Source organism: Lissotriton vulgaris, chromosome 5 (genome assembly GCF_964263255.1).
Source record: "Lissotriton vulgaris chromosome 5, aLisVul1.2, whole genome shotgun sequence".
Taxonomy (NCBI): Eukaryota; Metazoa; Chordata; class Amphibia; order Caudata; family Salamandridae; genus Lissotriton; species Lissotriton vulgaris.
In genome coordinates this window covers 1,545,109,939-1,545,130,185 of record NC_141693.1, presented here as the reverse complement: position 1 = coordinate 1,545,130,185, position 20,247 = coordinate 1,545,109,939, and the positions used below count along the sequence as shown (strand labels likewise).

Sequence of the window (20,247 nt, the reverse complement as noted above, 5' to 3'; positions counted from 1 at the left end):
CAGAGCTATGTAAAGCATACAACTGAGCTTTAATCTCATGAAGAAAGAGGTTTAAATGCAAAAAAGAAAACAAAAGCTTATCGTACTGGTGACATTCTCATTATATAGATTCCAAAAGAGTGCTTTAATTGAAAGGAGCTGAAAAAACACAATGGGATCTAAACCTAAATAACTATCAATATCATATTTTCCAACCTTGCATACCACCTACATTATAAAAATAAGTACAGCAGTACATTTGACCGCGTGGCCTAATGGATAAGGCTTCTGACTTCGGATCAGAAGATTGAGGGTTTGAGCCCCTTCGTGGTCTGTTTTTGCCAATGGTCACACAACTCAGCTTTCCATTCAGAATGGAAGCATGCTCTTCCAATACTCTTATAGCCATCATGTTCTCATTCCTAATTATTCATGAAATGGAGTACATACTGCACAGTAATTTAGATTGCATCTTCAGCCTAAAATCTTGTCCATGTTAGTGGCATTAGGAAGTGCTTCTATGTACACGCACTGAATATGTAATAGGGTTGCAGAATTTTGACTTGACAGAATGGGTTTTTAGCTTAAGAGTGTGTAGATGAAATGCAAGGTGTGTAAGTATGTGTTCATGGAGTGCTTCAAGTGTAAAATCTGTATGATTTGTGCAGTTAAAGTGCTAATTTTGCCTACGAGAAAGAAAAGTACTACAGAAGAATTATAAGGGATTGGTACATTGGCTGCCTTTGCTGATGACACAGTTGGCTAATTTGTAAAGCGTTGGTCTGTTAAGTTGCAGAGTGTGGTTGAACTTGGTTAGGAGACTTGGTGCCTGTTTCTGTGTCCTGCTGAAGACAAGGAAGGCTTGATACCACTGTCAAAGCCCAGTTTATTGAGAAAAGCATCCAGGAAAGAAGAAGTGTTGAGTCAAAAGTGGTTCTCCTCCAATTTCTCCCCACTTGCTCGAAATGCAGAGCCTCCATTATAGCACAGAACAGAGTGTTAAAGTCGGGGATGGAAGAGGATGAAAATGGGAAGTTTACTTATGGAGAGAACTGAGAAATGTCCTGTGTGCAGACACCAGTGTTTGACGATTGAATACATTTAAATAATGCCTCTAGCCTGCAAGTATTTATCTGTGCCTCAGTGGCATAATGGATAAGGCACTGGCCTCCTAAGGCAGGGATTGTGGGTTTGAGTCCCATCTGAGGTGAAAACCAATATCCACTCTTACTTTTCCAGAAAAATTGATATATTTATTACATGCTTACGCTCAGAAGCTTATGTGGTATTAGGAACTTTGAAATGGTACAATTTTACTTCTGTACTCTTCAGAGTCATGTTGGTGTTCTGAAACTACAAAGTAGATTTTTTAACAACTATCTTTGTCAGATGCAACTTTGACCCAGCAGAAGATATTCCTTTGGAAAAAATGATTTGAATTGGATTGGTGTAACTGTTGTTTCTAGAGGTGGTGACAGGCTTTCAGCTACTTGAATAGGGCAAGTCAGGATTCATGAAACGTACACAACCTTTGAGCGTGTGTAAATTGGCATATCCAGAAAGGAGCAGTTTGTACTACTGTCAAAACAGTTTCTCTCCACTTCTGGAAATATCCAGAGCTATGTAAAGCATACAACTGAGCTTTAATCTCATGAAGAAAGAGGTTTAAATGCAAAAAAGAAAACAAAAGCTTATCGTACTGGTGACATTTTCATTATATAGATTCCAAAAGAGTGATTTAATTGAAAGGAGCTGAAAACACACAATGGGATGTAAACCTAAATAACTATCAATATCATATTTCCCATCCTTGCATACCACCTACATTATAAAAATAAGCTCAGCAGGACATATGACCGCGTGGCCTAATGGATAAGGCGTCTGACTTCGGATCAGAAGATTGAGGGTTTGAATCCCTTCGTGGTCTGTTTTTGCCAATGGTCACACAACTAAGCTTTCCATTCAGAATGGAATCAGGCTCTTCCTATACTCTTATAGCCATCATGTTCTCATTCCTAATTATTCATGAAGTGGAGTACATACTGCACAGTCATTTAGATTGCATCTTCAGCCTAAAATCTTGTCCATGTTAGTGGCATTAAGAAGTGCTTCTATGTACACGCACTGAATATGTAATAGGGTTGCAGAATTTTGACTTGACAGAATGGGTTTTTAGCTTAAGGGTGTGTAGATGAAATGCAAGGTGTGTAAGTATGTGTTCATGGAGTGCTTCAAGTGTAAAATCTGTATGATTTGTGCAGTTAAAGTGCTAATTTTGCCTACGAGAAAGAAAAGTACTACAGAAGAATTATAAAGGATTGGCACATTGGCTGCCTTTGCTGATGACAGTTGGCTAATTTGTAAAGCATTGGTCTATTAAGTTGCAGAGTGTGGTTGAACTTGGTTAGGAGACTTGGTGCCTGTTTCTGTGTCCTGCTGAAGACAAGGACGGCTTGATACCACTGTCAAAGCCCAATTTATTGAGAAAAGCATCCAGGAAAGAAGAAGTGTTGAGTCGAAAGTGGTTCTCCTCCAATTTCTCTCCACTTGCTCGAAATGCAGAGCCTCCATTATAGCACAGAACAGAGTGCTAAAGTCGGGGATGGAAGAGGATGAAAATGGGAAGTTTACTTATGGAGAGAACTGAGAAATGTCCTGTGTGCAGACACCAGTGTTTGACGATTGAATACATTTAAATAATCCCTCTAGACTGCAAGTGCTTATCTGTGCCTCAGTGGCCTAATGGATAAGGCACTGGCCTCCTAAGCCAGGGATTGTAGGTTTGAGTCCCATCTGAGGTGAAAACCAATATCCACTCTTACTTTTCCAGAAAAATTGATATATTTATTACATGCTTCCGCTCAGAAGCTTATGTGGTATTAGGAACTTTGAAATGGTACCATTTTACTTCTGTACTCTTCAGAGTCATGTTGGTGTTCTGAAACTACAAAGTAGATTTTTAAACAGCTATCTTTGTCAGATGCAACTTTGACCCGGCAGAAGATATTCCTTTGGAAAAATTGATTTGAATTGGATTGGTGTAACTGTTGTTTCTAGAGGTGGTGACAGGCTTTTAGCTACTTGAATAGGGCAAGTCAGGATGCATGAAACGTATACAACCTTTGAGTGTCTGTAAATTGGCATATCCAGAAAGGAGCAGTTTGTACTACTGTCAAAACAGTTTCTCTCCACTTCTGGAAATATCCAGAGCTATGTAAAGCATACAACTGAGCTTAAATCTCATGAAGAAAGAGGTTTAAATGCAAAAAAGAAAGCAAAAGCTTATCGTACTGGTGACATTCTCATTATATAGATTACAAAAGAGTGCTTTAATTGAAAGGAGCTGAAAACACACAATGGGATGTAAACCTAAATAACTATCAATATCATATTTCCCATCCTTGCATACCACCTACATTATAAAAATAAGCACAGCAGGACATATGACCGCGTGGCCTAATGGATAAGGCGTCTGACTTCGGATCAGAAGATTGAGGGTTCAAGTCCCTTCATGGTCGGATTTTGCAAATGGTCACACAACTCAGCTTTCCATGCAGAATGGAAGCAGGCTCTTCCAATACTCTTATAGCCATCATGTTCTCATTCCTAATTATTCATGAAGTGGAGTACATACTGCACAGTCATTTAGATTGCATCTTCAGCCTAAAATCTTGTCCATGTTAGTGGCATTAAGAAGTGCTTCTATGTACACGCACTGAATATGTAATAGGGTTGCAGAATTTTGACTTGACAGAATGGGTTTTTAGCTTAAGGGTGTGTAGATGAAATGCAAGGTGTGTAAGTATGTGTTCATGGAGTGCTTCAAGTGTAAAATCTGTATGATTTGTGCAGTTAAAGTGCTAATTTTGCCTACGAGAAAGAAAAGTACTACAGAAGAATTATAAAGGATTGGCACATTGGCTGCCTTTGCTGATGACACAGTTGGCTAATTTGTAAAGCATTGGTATATTAAGTTGCAGAGTGTGGTTGAACTTGGTTAGGAGACTTGGTGCCTGTTTCTGTGTCCTGCTGAAGACAAGGATGGCTTGATACCACTGTCAAAGGCCAGTTTGTTGAGAAAAGCATCCAGGAAAGAAGAAGTGTTGAGTCGAAAGTGGTTCTCCTCCAATTTCTCTCCACTTGCTCGAAATGCAGAGCCTCCATTATAGCACAGAACAGAGTGTTAAAGTCGGGCATGGAAGAGGATGAAAATGGGAAGTTTACTTATGGAGAGAACTGAGAAATGTCCTGTGTGCAGACACCAGTGTTTGACGATTGAATATATTTAAATAATGCCTCTAGACTGCAAGTGTTCATCTGGGCCTCAGTGGCCTAATGGATATGGCACTGGCCTCCTTAGCCAGGGATCGTGGGTTCGAGTCCCATCTGAGGTGAAAACCAATATCCACTCTTACTTTTCCAGAAAAATTGATGTATTTATTACATGCTTCCGCTCAGAAGCTTATGTGGTATTAAGAACTTTGAAATGGTACCATTTTACTTCTGTACTCTTCAGAGTCATGTTGGTGTTCTGAAACTACAAAGTAGATTTTTAAACACCTATCTTTGTCAGATGCAACTTTGACCCGGCAGAAGATATTCCTTTGGAAAAAATGATTTGAACTGGATTGGTGTAACTGTTGTTTATAGAGGTGGTGACAGGTTTTCAGCTACTTGAATAGGGCAAGTCAGGATTCATGAAACGTATACAACCTTTGAGCGTGTGTAAATTGGCATATCCAGAAAGGAGAAGTTTGTACTACTGTCAAAACTGTTTCTCTCCACTTCTGGAAATATCCAGAGCTATGTAAAGCATACAACTGAGCTTTAATCTCATGAAGAAAGAGGTTTAAATGCCAAAAAGAAAACAAAAGCTTATCGTACTGGTGACATTATCATTATATAGATTCCAAAAGAGTGCTTTAATTGAAAGGAGCTGAAAAAACACAATGGGATCTAAACCTAAATAACTATCAATATCATATTTTCCATCCTTGCATACCACCTACATTATAAAAATAAGTACAGCAGTACATTTGACCGCGTGGCCTAATGGATAAGGCTTCTGACTTCGGATCAGAAGATTGAGGGTTCGAGCCCCTTCGTGGTCTGTTTTTGCCAATGGTCACACAACTCAGCTTTCCATTCAGAATGGAAGCAGGCTCTTCCAATACTCTTATAGCCATCATGTTCTCATTCCTAATTATTCATGAAGTGGAGTACATACTGCACAGTAATTTAGATTGCATCTTCAGCCTAAAATCTTGTCCATGTTAGTGGCATTAGGAAGTGCTTCTATGTACACGCACTGAATATGTCATAGGTTGCAGAATTTTGACTTGACAGAATGGGTTTTTAGCTTAAGAGTGTGTAGATGAAATGCAAGGTGTGTAAGTATGTGTTCATGGAGTGCTTCAAGTGTAAAATCTGTATGATTTGTGCAGTTAAAGTGCTAATTTTGCCTACGAGAAAGAAAAGTACTACAGAAGAATTATAAGGGATTGGTACATTGGCTGCCTTTGCTGATGACACAGTTGGCTAATTTGTAAAGCGTTGGTCTGTTAAGTTGCAGAGTGTGGTTGAACTTGGTTAGGAGACTTGGTGCCTGTTTCTGTGTCCTGCTGAAGACAAGGAAGGCTTGATACCACTGTCAAAGCCCAGTTTATTGAGAAAAGCATCCAGGAAAGAAGAAGTGTTGAGTCAAAAGTGGTTCTCCTCCAATTTCTCCCCACTTGCTCGAAATGCAGAGCCTCCATTATAGCACAGAAAAGGGTGTTAAAGTCGGGGATGGAAGAGGATGAAAATGGGAAGTTTACTTATGGAGAGAACTGAGAAATGTCCTGTGTGCAGACACCAGTGTTTGCCGATTGAATACATTTAAATAATGCCTCTAGACTGCATGTGTTTATCTGTGCCTCAGTGGCCTAATGGATAAGGCACTGGCCTCCTAAGGCAGGGATTGTGGGTTTGAGTCCCATCTGAGGTGAAAACCAATATCCACTCTTACTTTTCCAGAAAAATTGATATATTTATTACATGCTTACGCTCAGAAGCTTATGTGGTATTAGGAACTTTGAAATGGTACAATTTTACTTCTGTACTCTTCAGAGTCATGTTGGTGTTCTGAAACTACAAAGTAGATTTTTTAACAACTATCTTTGTCAGATGCAACTTTGACCCAGCAGAAGATATTCCTTTGGAAAAAATGATTTGAATTGGATTGGTGTAACTGTTGTTTCTATAGGTGGTGACAGGCTTTCAGCTACTTGAATAGGGCAAGTCAGGATTCATGAAACGTACACAACCTTTGAGCGTGTGTAAATTGGCATATCCAGAAAGGAGCAGTTTGTACTACTGTCAAAACTGTTTCTCTCCACTTCTGGAAATATCCAGAGCTATGTAAAGCATACAACTGAGCTTTAATCTCATGAAGAAAGAGGTTTAAATGCAAAAAAGAAAACAAAAGCTTATCGTACTGGTGACATTTTCATTATATAGATTCCAAAAGAGTGCTTTAATTGAAAGGAGCTGAAAACACACAATGGGATGTAAACCTAAATAACTATCAATATCATATTTCCCATCCTTGCATACCACCTACATTATAAAAATAAGCACAGCAGGACATATGACCGCGTGGCCTAATGGATAAGGCGTCTGACTTCGGATCAGAAGATTGAGGGTTTGAATCCCTTCGTGGTCTGTTTTTGCCAATGGTCACACAACTAAGCTTTCCATTCAGAATGGAATCAGGCTCTTCCTATACTCTTATAGCCATCATGTTCTCATTCCTAATTATTCATGAAGTGGAGTACATACTGCACAGTCATTTAGATTGCATCTTCAGCCTAAAATCTTGTCCATGTTAGTGGCATTAAGAAGTGCTTCTATGTACACGCACTGAATATGTAATAGGGTTGCAGAATTTTGACTTGACAGAATGGGTTTTTAGCTTAAGGGTGTGTAGATGAAATGCAAGGTGTGTAAGTATGTGTTCATGGAGTGCTTCAAGTGTAAAATCTGTATGATTTGTGCAGTTAAAGTGCTAATTTTGCCTACGAGAAAGAAAAGTACTACAGAAGAATTATAAAGGATTGGCACATTGGCTGCCTTTGCTGATGACAGTTGGCTAATTTGTAAAGCATTGGTCTATTAAGTTGCAGAGTGTGGTTGAACTTGGTTAGGAGACTTGGTGTCTGTTTCTGTGTCCTGCTGAAGACAAGGACGGCTTGATACCACTGTCAAAGCCCAATTTATTGAGAAAAGCATCCAGGAAAGAAGAAGTGTTGAGTCGAAAGTGGTTCTCCTCCAATTTCTCTCCACTTGCTCGAAATGCAGAGCTTCCATTATAGCACAGACAGAGTGTTAAAGTCGGGGATGGAAGAGGATGAAAATGGGAAGTTTACTTATGGAGAGAACTGAGAAATGTCCTGTGTGCAGACACCAGTGTTTGACGATTGAATACATTTAAATAATCCCTCTAGACTGCAAGTGCTAATCTGTGCCTCAGTGGCCAAATGGATAAGGCACTGGCCTCCCAAGCCAGGGATTGTAGGTTCGAGTCCCATCTGAGGTGAAAACCAATATCCACTCTTACTTTTCCAGAAAAATTGATATATTTATTACATGCTTCCGCTCAGAAGCTTATGTGGTATTAGGAACTTTGAAATGGTACCATTTTACTTCTGTACTCTTCAGAGTCATGTTGGTGTTCTGAAACTACAAAGTAGATTTTTAAACAGCTATCTTTGTCAGATGCAACTTTGACCCGGCAGAAGATATTCCTTTGGAAAAATTGATTTGAATTGGATTGGTGTAACTGTTGTTTCTAGAGGTGGTGACAGGCTTTTAGCTACTTGAATAGGGCAAGTCAGGATGCATGAAACGTATACAACCTTTGAGTGTCTGTAAATTGGCATATCCAGAAAGGAGCAGTTTGTACTACTGTCAAAACAGTTTCTCTCCACTTCTGGAAATATCCAGAGCTATGTAAAGCATACAACTGAGCTTAAATCTCATGAAGAAAGAGGTTTAAATGCAAAAAAGAAAACAAAAGCTTATCGTACTGGTGACATTCTCATTATATAGATTACAAAAGAGTGCTTTAATTGAAAGGAGCTGAAAACACACAATGGGATGTAAACCTAAATAACTATCAATATCATATTTCCCATCCTTGCATACCACCTACATTATAAAAATAAGCACAGCAGGACATATGACCGCGTGGCCTAATGGATAAGGCGTCTGACTTCGGATCAGAAGATTGAGGGTTCAAGTCCCTTCATGGTCGGATTTTGCAAATGGTCACACAACTCAGCTTTCCATGCAGAATGGAAGCAGGCTCTTCCAATACTCTTATAGCCATCATGTTCTCATTCCTAATTATTCATGAAGTGGAGTACATACTGCACAGTCATTTAGATTGCATCTTCAGCCTAAAATCTTGTCCATGTTAGTGGCATTAAGAAGTGCTTCTATGTACACGCACTGAATATGTAATAGGGTTGCAGAATTTTGACTTGACAGAATGGGTTTTTAGCTTAAGGGTGTGTAGATGAAATGCAAGGTGTGTAAGTATGTGTTCATGGAGTGCTTCAAGTGTAAAATCTGTATGATTTGTGCAGTTAAAGTGCTAATTTTGCCTACGAGAAAGAAAAGTACTACAGAAGAATTATAAGGGATTGGTACATTGGCTGCCTTTGCTGATGACACAGTTGGCTAATTTGTAAAGCGTTGGTCTGTTAAGTTGCAGAGTGTGGTTGAACTTGGTTAGGAGACTTGGTGCCTGTTTCTGTGTCCTGCTGAAGACAAGGAAGGCTTGATACCACTGTCAAAGCCCAGTTTATTGAGAAAAGCATCCAGGAAAGAAGAAGTGTTGAGTCAAAAGTGGTTCTCCTCCAATTTCTCCCCACTTGCTCGAAATGCAGAGCCTCCATTATAGCACAGAAAAGGGTGTTAAAGTCGGGGATGGAAGAGGATGAAAATGGGAAGTTTACTTATGGAGAGAACTGAGAAATGTCCTGTGTGCAGACACCAGTGTTTGCCGATTGAATACATTTAAATAATGCCTCTAGAGTGCATGTATTTATCTGTGCCTCAGTGGCCTAATGGATAAGGCACTGGCCTCCCAAGGCAGGGATTGTGGGTTTGAGTCCCATCTGAGGTGAAAACCAATATCCACTCTTACTTTTCCAGAGAAATTGATATATTTATTACATGCTTATGCTCAGAAGCTTATGTGGTATTAGGAACTTTGAAATGGTACAATTTTACTTCTGTACTCTTCAGAGTCATGTTGGTGTTCTGAAACTACAAAGTAGATTTTTTAACAACTATCTTTGTCAGATGCAACTTTGACCCAGCAGAAGATATTCCTTTGGAAAAAATGATTTGAATTGGATTGGTGTAACTGTTGTTTCTAGAGGTGGTGACAGGCTTTCAGCTACTTGAATAGGGCAAGTCAGGATTCATGAAACGTACACAACCTTTGAGCGTGTGTAAATTGGCATATCCAGAAAGGAGCAGTTTGTACTACTGTCAAAACTGTTTCTCTCCACTTCTGGAAATATCCAGAGCTATGTAAAGCATACAACTGAGCTTTAATCTCATGAAGAAAGAGGTTTAAATGCAAAAAAGAAAACAAAAGCTTATCGTACTGGTGACATTTTCATTATATAGATTCCAAAAGAGTGCTTTAATTGAAAGGAGCTGAAAACACACAATGGGATGTAAACCTAAATAACTATCAATATCATATTTCCCATCCTTGCATACCACCTACATTATAAAAATAAGCACAGCAGGACATATGACCGCGTGGCCTAATGGATAAGGCGTCTGACTTCGGATCAGAAGATTGAGGGTTTGAATCCCTTCGTGGTCTGTTTTTGCCAATGGTCACACAACTAAGCTTTCCATTCAGAATGGAATCAGGCTCTTCCTATACTCTTATAGCCATCATGTTCTCATTCCTAATTATTCATGAAGTGGAGTACATACTGCACAGTCATTTAGATTGCATCTTCAGCCTAAAATCTTGTCCATGTTAGTGGCATTAAGAAGTGCTTCTATGTACACGCACTGAATATGTAATAGGGTTGCAGAATTTTGACTTGACAGAATGGGTTTTTAGCTTAAGGGTGTGTAGATGAAATGCAAGGTGTGTAAGTATGTGTTCATGGAGTGCTTGAAGTGTAAAATCTGTATGATTTGTGCAGTTAAAGTGCTAATTTTGCCTACGAGAAAGAAAAGTACTACAGAAGAATTATAAAGGATTGGCACATTGGCTGCCTTTGCTGATGACAGTTGGCTAATTTGTAAAGCATTGGTCTATTAAGTTGCAGAGTGTGGTTGAACTTGGCTAGGAGACTTGGTGTCTGTTTCTGTGTCCTGCTGAAGACAAGGACGGCTTGATACCACTGTCAAAGCCCAATTTATTGAGAAAAGCATCCAGGAAAGAAGAAGTGTTGAGTCGAAAGTGGTTCTCCTCCAATTTCTCTCCACTTGCTCGAAATGCAGAGCTTCCATTATAGCACAGACAGAGTGTTAAAGTCGGGGATGGAAGAGGATGAAAATGGGAAGTTTACTTATGGAGAGAACTGAGAAATGTCCTGTGTGCAGACACCAGTGTTTGACGATTGAATACATTTAAATAATCCCTCTAGACTGCAAGTGCTAATCTGTGCCTCAGTGGCCAAATGGATAAGGCACTGGCCTCCCAAGCCAGGGATTGTAGGTTCGAGTCCCATCTGAGGTGAAAACCAATATCCACTCTTACTTTTCCAGAAAAATTGATATATTTATTACATGCTTCCGCTCAGAAGCTTATGTGGTATTAGGAACTTTGAAATGGTACCATTTTACTTCTGTACTCTTCAGAGTCATGTTGGTGTTCTGAAACTACAAAGTAGATTTTTAAACAGCTATCTTTGTCAGATGCAACTTTGACCCGGCAGAAGATATTCCTTTGGAAAAATTGATTTGAATTGGATTGGTGTAACTGTTGTTTCTAGAGGTGGTGACAGGCTTTTAGCTACTTGAATAGGGCAAGTCAGGATGCATGAAACGTATACAACCTTTGAGTGTCTGTAAATTGGCATATCCAGAAAGGAGCAGTTTGTACTACTGTCAAAACAGTTTCTCTCCACTTCTGGAAATATCCAGAGCTATGTAAAGCATACAACTGAGCTTTAATCTCATGAAGAAAGAGGTTTAAATGCAAAAAAGAAAGCAAAAGCTTATCGTACTGGTGACATTCTCATTATATAGATTACAAAAGAGTGATTTAATTGAAAGGAGCTGAAAACACACAATGGGATGTAAACCTAAATAACCATCAATATCATATTTCCCATCCTTGCATACCACCTACATTATAAAAATAAGCACAGCAGGACATATGACCGCGTGGCCTAATGGGTAAGGCGTCTGACTTCGGATCAGAAGATTGAGGGTTCAAGTCCCTTCATGGTCGGATTTTGCTAATGGTCACACAACTCAGCTTTCCATGCAGAATGGAAGCAGGCTCTTCCAATACTCTTATAGCCATCATGTTCTCATTCCTAATTATTCATGAAGTGGAGTACATACTGCACAGTCATTTAGATTGCATCTTCAGCCTAAAATCTTGTCCATGTTAGTGGCATTAAGAAGTGCTTCTATGTACACGCACTGAATATGTAATAGGGTTGCAGAATTTTGACTTGACAGAATGGGTTTTTAGCTTAAGGGTGTGTAGATGAAATGCAAGGTGTGTAAGTATGTGTTCATGGAGTGCTTCAAGTGTAAAAATCTGTATGATTTGTGCAGTTAAAGTGCTAATTTTGCCTACGAGAAAGAAAAGTACTACAGAAGAATTATAAAGGTTTTGCACATTGGCTGCCTTTGCTGATGACACAGTTGGCTAATTTGGAAAGCATTGATCTATTAAGTTGCAGAGTGTGGTTGAACTTGGTTAGCAGACTTGGTGCCTGTTTCTGTGTCCTGCTGAAGACAAGGACGGCTTGATACCACTGTCAAAGCCCAGTTTATTCAGAAAAGCATCCAGGAAAGAAGAAGTGTTGAGTCGAAAGTGGTTCTCCTCCAATTTCTCTCCACTTGCGCGAAATGCAGAGCCTCCATTATAGCACAGAACAGAGTGTTAAAGTCGGGGATGGAAGAGGATGAAAATGGGAAGTTTACTTATGGAGAGAACTGAGAAATGTCCTGTGTGCAGACACCAGTGTTTGACGATTGAATACATTTAAATAATGCCTCTAGACTGCAAGTGTTCATCTGTGCCTCAGTGGCCTAATGGATAAGGCACTGGCCTCCTAAGCCAGGGATTGTGGGTTCGAGTCCCATCTGAGGTGAAAACCAATATCCAGTATTACTTTTCTTGAAAAATTTATATATTTATTACATGCTTCCGCTCAGAAGCTTATGAGGTATTAGGAACTTTGAAATGGTACCATTTTACTTCTGTACTCTCCGGACTCATGTTGGTGTTCTGAAACTACAAAGTAGATTTTTAAACACCTATCTTTGTCAGATGCAACTTTGACCCGGCAGAAGATATTCCTTTGGAAAAAATGATTTGAATTGGATTGGTGTAACTGTTGTTTCTAGAGGTGGTGACAGGCTTTCAGCTACTTGAATAGGGCAAGGCAGGATTCATGAAACGTATACAACCTTTGAGCGTGTGTAAATTGGCCTATCCAGAAGGAGCAGTTTGTACTACTGTCAAAACAGTTTCTCTCCACTTCTGGAAATATCCAGAGCTATGTAAAGCATACAACTGAGCTTTAATCTCATGAAGAAAGAGGTTTAAATGCAAAAAAGAAAACAAAAGCTTATCGTACTGATGACATTTTCATTATATAGATTCCAAAAGAGTGCTTTAATTGAAAGGAGCTGAAAACACACAATGGGATGTAAACCTAAATAACTATCAATATCATATTTCCCATCCTTGCATACCACCTACATTATAAAAATAAGCACAGCAGGACATATGACCGCGTGGCCTAATGGATAAGGCGTCTGACTTCGGATCAGAAGATTGAGATTTTGAATCCCTTCGTGGTCTGTTTTTGCCAATGGTCACACAACTAAGCTTTCCATTCAGAATGGAATCAGGCTCTTCCTATACTCTTATAGCCATCATGTTCTCATTCCTAATTATTCATTAAGTGGAGTACATACTGCACAGTCATTTAGATTGCATCTTCAGCCTAAAATCTTGTCCATGTTAGTGGCATTAAGAAGTGCTTCTATGTACACGCACTGAATATGTAATAGGGTTGCAGAATTTTGACTTGACAGAATGGGTTTTTAGCTTAAGGGTGTGTAGATGAAATGCAAGGTGTGTAAGTATGTGTTCATGGAGTGCTTCAAGTGTAAAATCTGTATGATTTGTGCAGTTAAAGTGCTAATTTTGCCTACGAGAAAGAAAAGTACTACAGAAGAATTATAAAGGATTGGCACATTGGCTGCCTTTGCTGATGACAGTTGGCTAATTTGTAAAGCATTGGTCTATTAAGTTGCAGAGTGTGGTTGAACTTGGTTAGGAGACTTGGTGCCTGTTTCTGTGTCCTGCTGAAGACAAGGACGGCTTGATACCACTGTCAAAGCCCAATTTATTGAGAAAAGCATCCAGGAAAGAAGAAGTGTTGAGTCGAAAGTGGTTCTCCTCCAATTTCTCTCCACTTGCTCGAAATGCAGAGCTTCCATTATAGCACAGACAGAGTGTTAAAGTCGGGGATGGAAGAGGATGAAAATGGGAAGTTTACTTATGGAGAGAACTGAGAAATGTCCTGTGTGCAGACACCAGTGTTTGACGATTGAATACATTTAAATAATCCCTCTAGACTGCAAGTGCTAATCTGTGCCTCAGTGGCCAAATGGATAAGGCACTGGCCTCCCAAGCCAGGGATTGTAGGTTCGAGTCCCATCTGAGGTGAAAACCAATATCCACTCTTACTTTTCCAGAAAAATTGATATATTTATTACATGCTTCCGCTCAGAAGCTTATGTGGTATTAGGAACTTTGAAATGGTACCATTTTACTTCTGTACTCTTCAGAGTCATGTTGGTGTTCTGAAACTACAAAGTAGATTTTTAAACAGCTATCTTTGTCAGATGCAACTTTGACCCGGCAGAAGATATTCCTTTGGAAAAATTGATTTGAATTGGATTGGTGTAACTGTTGTTTCTAGAGGTGGTGACAGGCTTTTAGCTACTTGAATAGGGCAAGTCAGGATGCATGAAACGTATACAACCTTTGAGTGTCTGTAAATTGGCATATCCAGAAAGGAGCAGTTTGTACTACTGTCAAAACAGTTTCTCTCTACTTCTGGAAATATCCAGAGCTATGTAAAGCATACAACTGAGCTTAAATCTCATGAAGAAAGAGGTTTAAATGCAAAAAAGAAAGCAAAAGCTTATCGTACTGGTGACATTCTCATTATATAGATTACAAAAGAGTGCTTTAATTGAAAGGAGCTGAAAACACACAATGGGATGTAAACCTAAATAACTATCAATATCATATTTCCCATCCTTGCATACCACCTACATTATAAAAATAAGCACAGCAGGACATATGACCGCGTGGCCTAATGGATAAGGCGTCTGACTTCGGATCAGAAGATTGAGGGTTCAAGTCCCTTCATGGTCGGATTTTGCAAATGGTCACACAACTCAGCTTTCCATGCAGAATGGAAGCAGGCTCTTCCAATACTCTTATAGCCATCATGTTCTCATTCCTAATTATTCATGAAGTGGAGTACATGCTGCACAGTCATTTAGATTGCATCTTCAGCCTAAAATCTTGTCCATGTTAGTGGCATTAAGAAGTGCTTCTATGTACACACACTGAATATGTAATAGGGTTGCAGAATTTTGACTTGACAGAATGGGTTTTTAGCTTAAGGGTGTGTAGATGAAATGCAAGGTGTGTAAGTATGTGTTCATGGAGTGCTTCAAGTGTAAAATCTGTATGATTTGTGCAGTTAAAGTGCTAATTTTGCCTACGAGAAAGAAAAGTACTACAGAAGAATTATAAAGGTTTGGCACATTGGCTGCCTTTGCTGATGACACAGTTGGCTAATTTGTGAAGCATTGGTCTATTAAGTTGCAGAGTGTGGTTGAACTTGGTTAGGAGACTTTGGTGCCTGTTTCTGTGTCCTGCTGAAGACAAGGACGGCTTGATACCACTGTCAAAGCCCAGTTTATTGAGAAAAGCATTCAGGAAAGAAGAAGTGTTGAGTCGAGAGGGGTTCTCCTCCAATTTCTCTCCACTTGCTCGAAATGCAGAGAGTCCATTATAGCACAGAACAGAGTGTTAAAGTCGGGGATGGAAGAGGATGAAAATGGGAAGTTTACTTATGGAGAGAACTGAGAAATGTCCTGTGTGCAGACACCAGTGTTTGACGATTGAATACATTTAAATAATGCCTCTAGACTGCAAGTGTTTATCTGTGCCTCAGTGGCCTAATGGATAAGGCACTGGCCTCCTAAGCCAGGGATTGTGGGTTCGAGTCCCATCTGAGGTGAAAACCAATATCCACTCTTACTTTTCCAGAAAAATTGATATATTTATTACATGCTTCCGCTCAGAAGCTTATGTGGTATTAGGAACTTTGAAATGGTACCATTTTACTTTTTGACCCGGCAGAAGATATTCCTTTGGAAAAAATGATTTGAATTGGATTGGTGTAACTGTTGTTTCTAGAGGTGGTGACAGGCTTTCAGCTACTTGAATAGGGCAAGGCAGGATTCATGAAACGTATACAACCTTTGAGCGTGTGTAAATTGGCATATCCAGAAAGGAGCAGTTTGTACTACTGTCAAAACAGTTTCTCTCCACTTCTGGAAATATCCAGAGCTATGTAAAGCATACAACTGAGCTTTAATCTCATGAAGAAAGAGGTTTAAATGCAAAAAAGAAAAGAAAAGCTTATCGTACTGGTGACATTCTCATTATATAGATTCCAAAAGAGTGCTTTAATTGAAAGGAGCTGAAAAAACACAATGGGATGTAAACCTAAATAACTATCAATATCATATTTCCCATCCTTGCATACTACCTACATTATAAAAATAAGCACAGCAGGACATATGACCGCGTGGCCTAATGGATAAGGTGTCTGACTTCGGATCAGAAGATTGAGGGTTCGAGTCCCTTCGTGGTCGGTTTTTGCCAATGGACACACAACTCAGCTTTCCGTTCAGAATGGAAGCAGGCTCTTCCAATACTCTTATAGCCATCATGTTCTCATTCCTAATTATTCATGAAGTGGAGTACATACTGCACAGTCATTTAGATTGCATCTTCAGCCTAAAATCTTGTCCATGTTAGTGGCATTAAGAAGTGCTTCTATGTACACGCACTGAATATGTAATAGGGTTGCAGAATTTTGACTTGACAGAATGGGTTTTTAGCTTAAGGGTGTGTAGATGAAATGCAAGGTGTGTAAGTATGTGTTCATGGAGTGCTTCAAGTGTAAAAATCTGTATGATTTGTGCAGTTAAAGTGCTAATTTTGCCTACAAGAAAGAAAAGTACTACAGAAGAATTATAAAGGATTGGCACATTGGCTGCCTTTGCTGATGACACAGTTGGCTAATTTGTAAAGCATTGGTCTATTAAGTTGCAGAGTGTGGTTGAACTTGGTTAGGAGACTTGGTGCCTGTTTCTGTGTCCTGCTGAAGACAAGGACGGCTTGATACCACTGTCAAAGCCCAGTTTATTGAGAAAAGCATCCAGGAAAGAAGAAGTGTTGAGTCGAAAGTGGTTCTCCTCCAATTTCTCTCCTCTTGCTCGAAATGCAGAGCCTCCATTATAGCACAGAACAGAGTGTTAAAGTCGGGGATGGAAGAGGATGAAAATGGGAAGTTTACTTATGGAGAGAACTGAGAAATGTCCTGTGTGCAGACACCAGTGTTTGACGATTGAATACATTTATATAATGCCTCTAGACTGCAAGTGTTCATCTGTGCCTCAGTGGCCTAATGGATAAGGCACTGGCCTCCTAAGCCAGGGATTGTGGGACGAGTCCCATCTGAGGTGAAAACCAATATCCACTATTACTTTTCTAGAAAAATTTATATATTTATTACATGCTTCCGCTCAGAAGCTTATGAGGTATTAGGAACTTTGAAATGGTACCATTTTACTTCTGTACTCTCCGGACTCATGTTGGTGTTCTGAAACTACAAAGTAGATTTTTAAACACCTATCTTTGTCAGATGCAACTTTGACCCGGCAGAAGATATACCTTTGGAAAAAATGATTTGAATTGGATTGGTGTAACTGTTGTTTCTAGAGGTGGTGACAGGCTTTCAGCTACTTGAATAGGGCAAGCCAGGATTCATGAAACGTATACAACCTTTGAGCGTGTGTAAATTGGCATATCCAGAAAGGAGCAGTTTTTACTACTGTCAAAACAGTTTCTCTCCACCTCTAGAAATATCCAGAGCTATGTAAAGCATACACCTGAGCTTTATTCTCATGAAGAAAGAGGTTTAAATGCAAAAAAGAAAACAAAAGCTTATCGTACTGGTGACATTTTCATTATATAGATTCCAAAAGAGTTCTTTAATTGAAAGGAGCTGAAAACACACAATGGGATGTAAACCTAAATAACTATAAATATCATATTTCCCATTCTTGCATACCACCTACATTATAAAAATAAGCACAGCAGGAAATATGACCACGTTGCCTAATGGATAAGGCGTCTGACTTCGGATCAGAAGATTGAGGGTTCGAGTCCCTTCGTGGTCGGTTTTTGCCAATGGTCACACAACTCAGCTTTCCATTCAGAATGGAAGCAGGCTCTTCCAATACTCATATAGCCATCATGTTCTCATTCCTAATTATTCATGAAGTGGAGTACATACTGCACAGTCATTTAGATTGCATCTTCAGCCTAAAATCTTGTTCATGTTAGTGGCATTAAGAAGTGCTTCTATGTACACGCACTGAATATGTAATAGGGTTGCAGAATTTTGACTTGACAGAATGGGTTTTTAGCTTAAGGGTGTGTAGATGAAATGCAAGGTGTGTAAGTATGTGTTCATGGAGTGCTTCAAGTGTAAAATCTGTATGATTTGTGCAGTTAAAGTGCTAATTTTGCCTACGAGAAAGAAAAGTACTACAGAAGAATTATAAAGGATTGGCACATTGGCTGCCTTTGCTGATGACACAGTTGGCTAATTTGTAAAGCATTGGTATATTAAGTTGCAGAGTGTAGTTGAACTTGGTTAGGAGACTTGGTGCCTCTTTCTGTGTCCTGCTGAAGACAAGGACGGCTTGATACCACTGTCAAAGCCCAGTTTATTGAGAAAAGCATCCAGGAAAGAAGAAGTGTTGAGTCGAAAGTGGTTCTCCTCCAATTTCTCTCCACTTGCTCGAAATGCAGAGCCTCCATTATAGCACAGAACAGAGTGTTAAAGTCAGGGATGGAAGAGGATGAAAATGGGAAGTTTACTTATGGAGAGAACTGAGAAATGTCCTGTGTGCAGACACCAGTGTTTGACGATTGAATACATTTATATAATGCCTCTAGACTGCAAGTGTTCATCTGTGCCTCAGTGGCCTAATGGATAAGGCACTGGCCTCCTAAGCCAGGGATTGTGGGTTCGAGTCCCATCTGAGGTGAAAACCAATATCCACTATTACTTTTCTAGAAAAATTTATATATTTATTACATGCTTCCGCTCAGAAGCTTATGAGGTATTAGGAACTTTGAAATGGTACCATTTTACTTCTGTACTCTTCAGGGTCATGTTGGTGTTCTGAAACTACAAAGTAGATTTTTAAACACCTATCTTTGTCAGATGCAACTTTGACCCGGTAGAAGATATACCTTTGGAAAAAATGATTTGAATTGGATTGGTGTAACTGTTGTTTCTAGAGGTGGTGACAGGCTTTCAGCTACGTGAATAGGGCAAGTCAGGATTCATGAAACGTATACAACCTTTGAGCGTGTGTAAATTGGCATATCCAGAAAGGAGCAGTTTGTACTACTGTCAAAACAGTTTCTCTCCACTTCTGGAAATATCCAGAGCTATGTAAAGCATACAACTGAGCTTTAATCTCATGAAGAAAGAGGTTTAAATGCAAAAAAGAAAACAAAAGCTTATCGTACTGGTGACATTCTCATTATATAGATTCCAAAAGAGTGCTTTAATTGAAAGGAGCTGAAAAAACACAATGGGATGTAAACCTAAATAACTATCAATATCATATTTCCCATCCTTGCATACTACCTACATTATAAAAATAAGCACAGCAGGACATATGACCGCGTGGCCTAATGGATAAGGTGTCTGACTTCGGATCAGAAGATTGAGGGTTCGAGTCCCTTCGTGGTCGGTTTTTGCCAATGGACACACAACTCAGCTTTCCGTTCAGAATGGAAGCAGGCTCTTCCAATACTCTTATAGCCATCATGTTCTCATTCCTAATTATTCATGCAGTGGAGTACATACTGCACAGTCATTTAGATTGCATCTTCAGCCTAAAATCTGTCCATGTTAGTGGCATTAAGAAGTGCTTTTATGTACACGCACTGAATATGTAATAGGGTTGCAGAATTTTGACTTGACAGAATGGGTTTTTAGCTTAAGGGTGTGTAGATGAAATACAAGGTGTGTAAGTATGTGTTCATGGAGTGCTTCAAGTGTAAAAATCTGTATGATTTGTGCAGTTAAAGTGCTAATTTTGCCTACGAGAAAGAAAAGTACTACAGAAGAATTATAAAGGATTGGCACATTGGCTGCCTTTGCTGATGACACAGTTGGCTAATTTGTAAAGCATTGGTCTATTAAGTTGCAGAGTGTGGTTGAACTTGGTTAGGAGACTTGGTGCCTGTTTCTGTGTCCTGCTGAAGACAAGGACGGCTTGATACCACTGTCAAAGCCCAGTTTATTGAGAAAAGCATCCAGGAAAGAAGAAGTGTTGAGTCGAAAGTGGTTCTCCTCCAATTTCTCTCCTCTTGCTCGAAATGCAGAGCCTCCATTATAGCACAGAACAGAGTGTTAAAGTCGGGGATGGAAGAGGATGAAAATGGGAAGTTTACTTATGGAGAGAACTGAGAAATGTCCTGTGTGCAGACACCAGTGTTTGACGATTGAATACATTTAAATAATGCCTCTAGACTGCAAGTGTTCATCTGTGCCTCAGTGGCCTAATGGATAAGGCACTGGCCTCCTAAGCCAGGGATTGTGGGTTCGAGTTCCATCTGAGGTGAAAACCAATATCCACTATTACTTTTCTAGA

At 39.5% G+C, this 20,247-nt stretch overlaps 17 non-coding genes across 17 annotated transcripts; all 17 read left to right on the top strand.

The window, feature by feature from the left end:
• The first annotated feature begins 240 nt into the window (after positions 1-240).
• Positions 241-313, top strand: TRNAR-UCG (transfer RNA arginine (anticodon UCG)). The gene has a single exon. It is a non-coding gene; the product is annotated as a tRNA-Arg (tRNA).
• Positions 314-1,833: 1,520 nt separating this feature from the next.
• On the top strand, positions 1,834-1,906 carry TRNAR-UCG (transfer RNA arginine (anticodon UCG)). Its single transcript has one exon. It is a non-coding gene; the product is annotated as a tRNA-Arg (tRNA).
• Positions 1,907-3,424: 1,518 nt separating this feature from the next.
• TRNAR-UCG (transfer RNA arginine (anticodon UCG)) lies at positions 3,425-3,497 on the top strand. The gene has a single exon. It is a non-coding gene; the product is annotated as a tRNA-Arg (tRNA).
• An 803-nt stretch (positions 3,498-4,300) lies between these two features.
• On the top strand, positions 4,301-4,373 carry TRNAR-CCU (transfer RNA arginine (anticodon CCU)). Its single transcript has one exon. It is a non-coding gene; the product is annotated as a tRNA-Arg (tRNA).
• Positions 4,374-5,017: 644 nt separating this feature from the next.
• On the top strand, positions 5,018-5,090 carry TRNAR-UCG (transfer RNA arginine (anticodon UCG)). The gene has a single exon. It is a non-coding gene; the product is annotated as a tRNA-Arg (tRNA).
• Positions 5,091-6,609: 1,519 nt separating this feature from the next.
• On the top strand, positions 6,610-6,682 carry TRNAR-UCG (transfer RNA arginine (anticodon UCG)). The gene has a single exon. It is a non-coding gene; the product is annotated as a tRNA-Arg (tRNA).
• Positions 6,683-8,199: 1,517 nt separating this feature from the next.
• TRNAR-UCG (transfer RNA arginine (anticodon UCG)) lies at positions 8,200-8,272 on the top strand. Its single transcript has one exon. It is a non-coding gene; the product is annotated as a tRNA-Arg (tRNA).
• A 1,520-nt stretch (positions 8,273-9,792) lies between these two features.
• Positions 9,793-9,865, top strand: TRNAR-UCG (transfer RNA arginine (anticodon UCG)). Its single transcript has one exon. It is a non-coding gene; the product is annotated as a tRNA-Arg (tRNA).
• A 1,517-nt stretch (positions 9,866-11,382) lies between these two features.
• Positions 11,383-11,455, top strand: TRNAR-UCG (transfer RNA arginine (anticodon UCG)). Its single transcript has one exon. It is a non-coding gene; the product is annotated as a tRNA-Arg (tRNA).
• An 804-nt stretch (positions 11,456-12,259) lies between these two features.
• TRNAR-CCU (transfer RNA arginine (anticodon CCU)) lies at positions 12,260-12,332 on the top strand. Its single transcript has one exon. It is a non-coding gene; the product is annotated as a tRNA-Arg (tRNA).
• Positions 12,333-14,565: 2,233 nt separating this feature from the next.
• TRNAR-UCG (transfer RNA arginine (anticodon UCG)) lies at positions 14,566-14,638 on the top strand. The gene has a single exon. It is a non-coding gene; the product is annotated as a tRNA-Arg (tRNA).
• Positions 14,639-15,442: 804 nt separating this feature from the next.
• On the top strand, positions 15,443-15,515 carry TRNAR-CCU (transfer RNA arginine (anticodon CCU)). The gene has a single exon. It is a non-coding gene; the product is annotated as a tRNA-Arg (tRNA).
• Positions 15,516-16,082: 567 nt separating this feature from the next.
• TRNAR-UCG (transfer RNA arginine (anticodon UCG)) lies at positions 16,083-16,155 on the top strand. The gene has a single exon. It is a non-coding gene; the product is annotated as a tRNA-Arg (tRNA).
• Positions 16,156-17,675: 1,520 nt separating this feature from the next.
• TRNAR-UCG (transfer RNA arginine (anticodon UCG)) lies at positions 17,676-17,748 on the top strand. The gene has a single exon. It is a non-coding gene; the product is annotated as a tRNA-Arg (tRNA).
• Positions 17,749-18,551: 803 nt separating this feature from the next.
• On the top strand, positions 18,552-18,624 carry TRNAR-CCU (transfer RNA arginine (anticodon CCU)). The gene has a single exon. It is a non-coding gene; the product is annotated as a tRNA-Arg (tRNA).
• A 644-nt stretch (positions 18,625-19,268) lies between these two features.
• On the top strand, positions 19,269-19,341 carry TRNAR-UCG (transfer RNA arginine (anticodon UCG)). Its single transcript has one exon. It is a non-coding gene; the product is annotated as a tRNA-Arg (tRNA).
• Positions 19,342-20,144: 803 nt separating this feature from the next.
• On the top strand, positions 20,145-20,217 carry TRNAR-CCU (transfer RNA arginine (anticodon CCU)). The gene has a single exon. It is a non-coding gene; the product is annotated as a tRNA-Arg (tRNA).
• Positions 20,218-20,247: the final 30 nt, after the last annotated feature.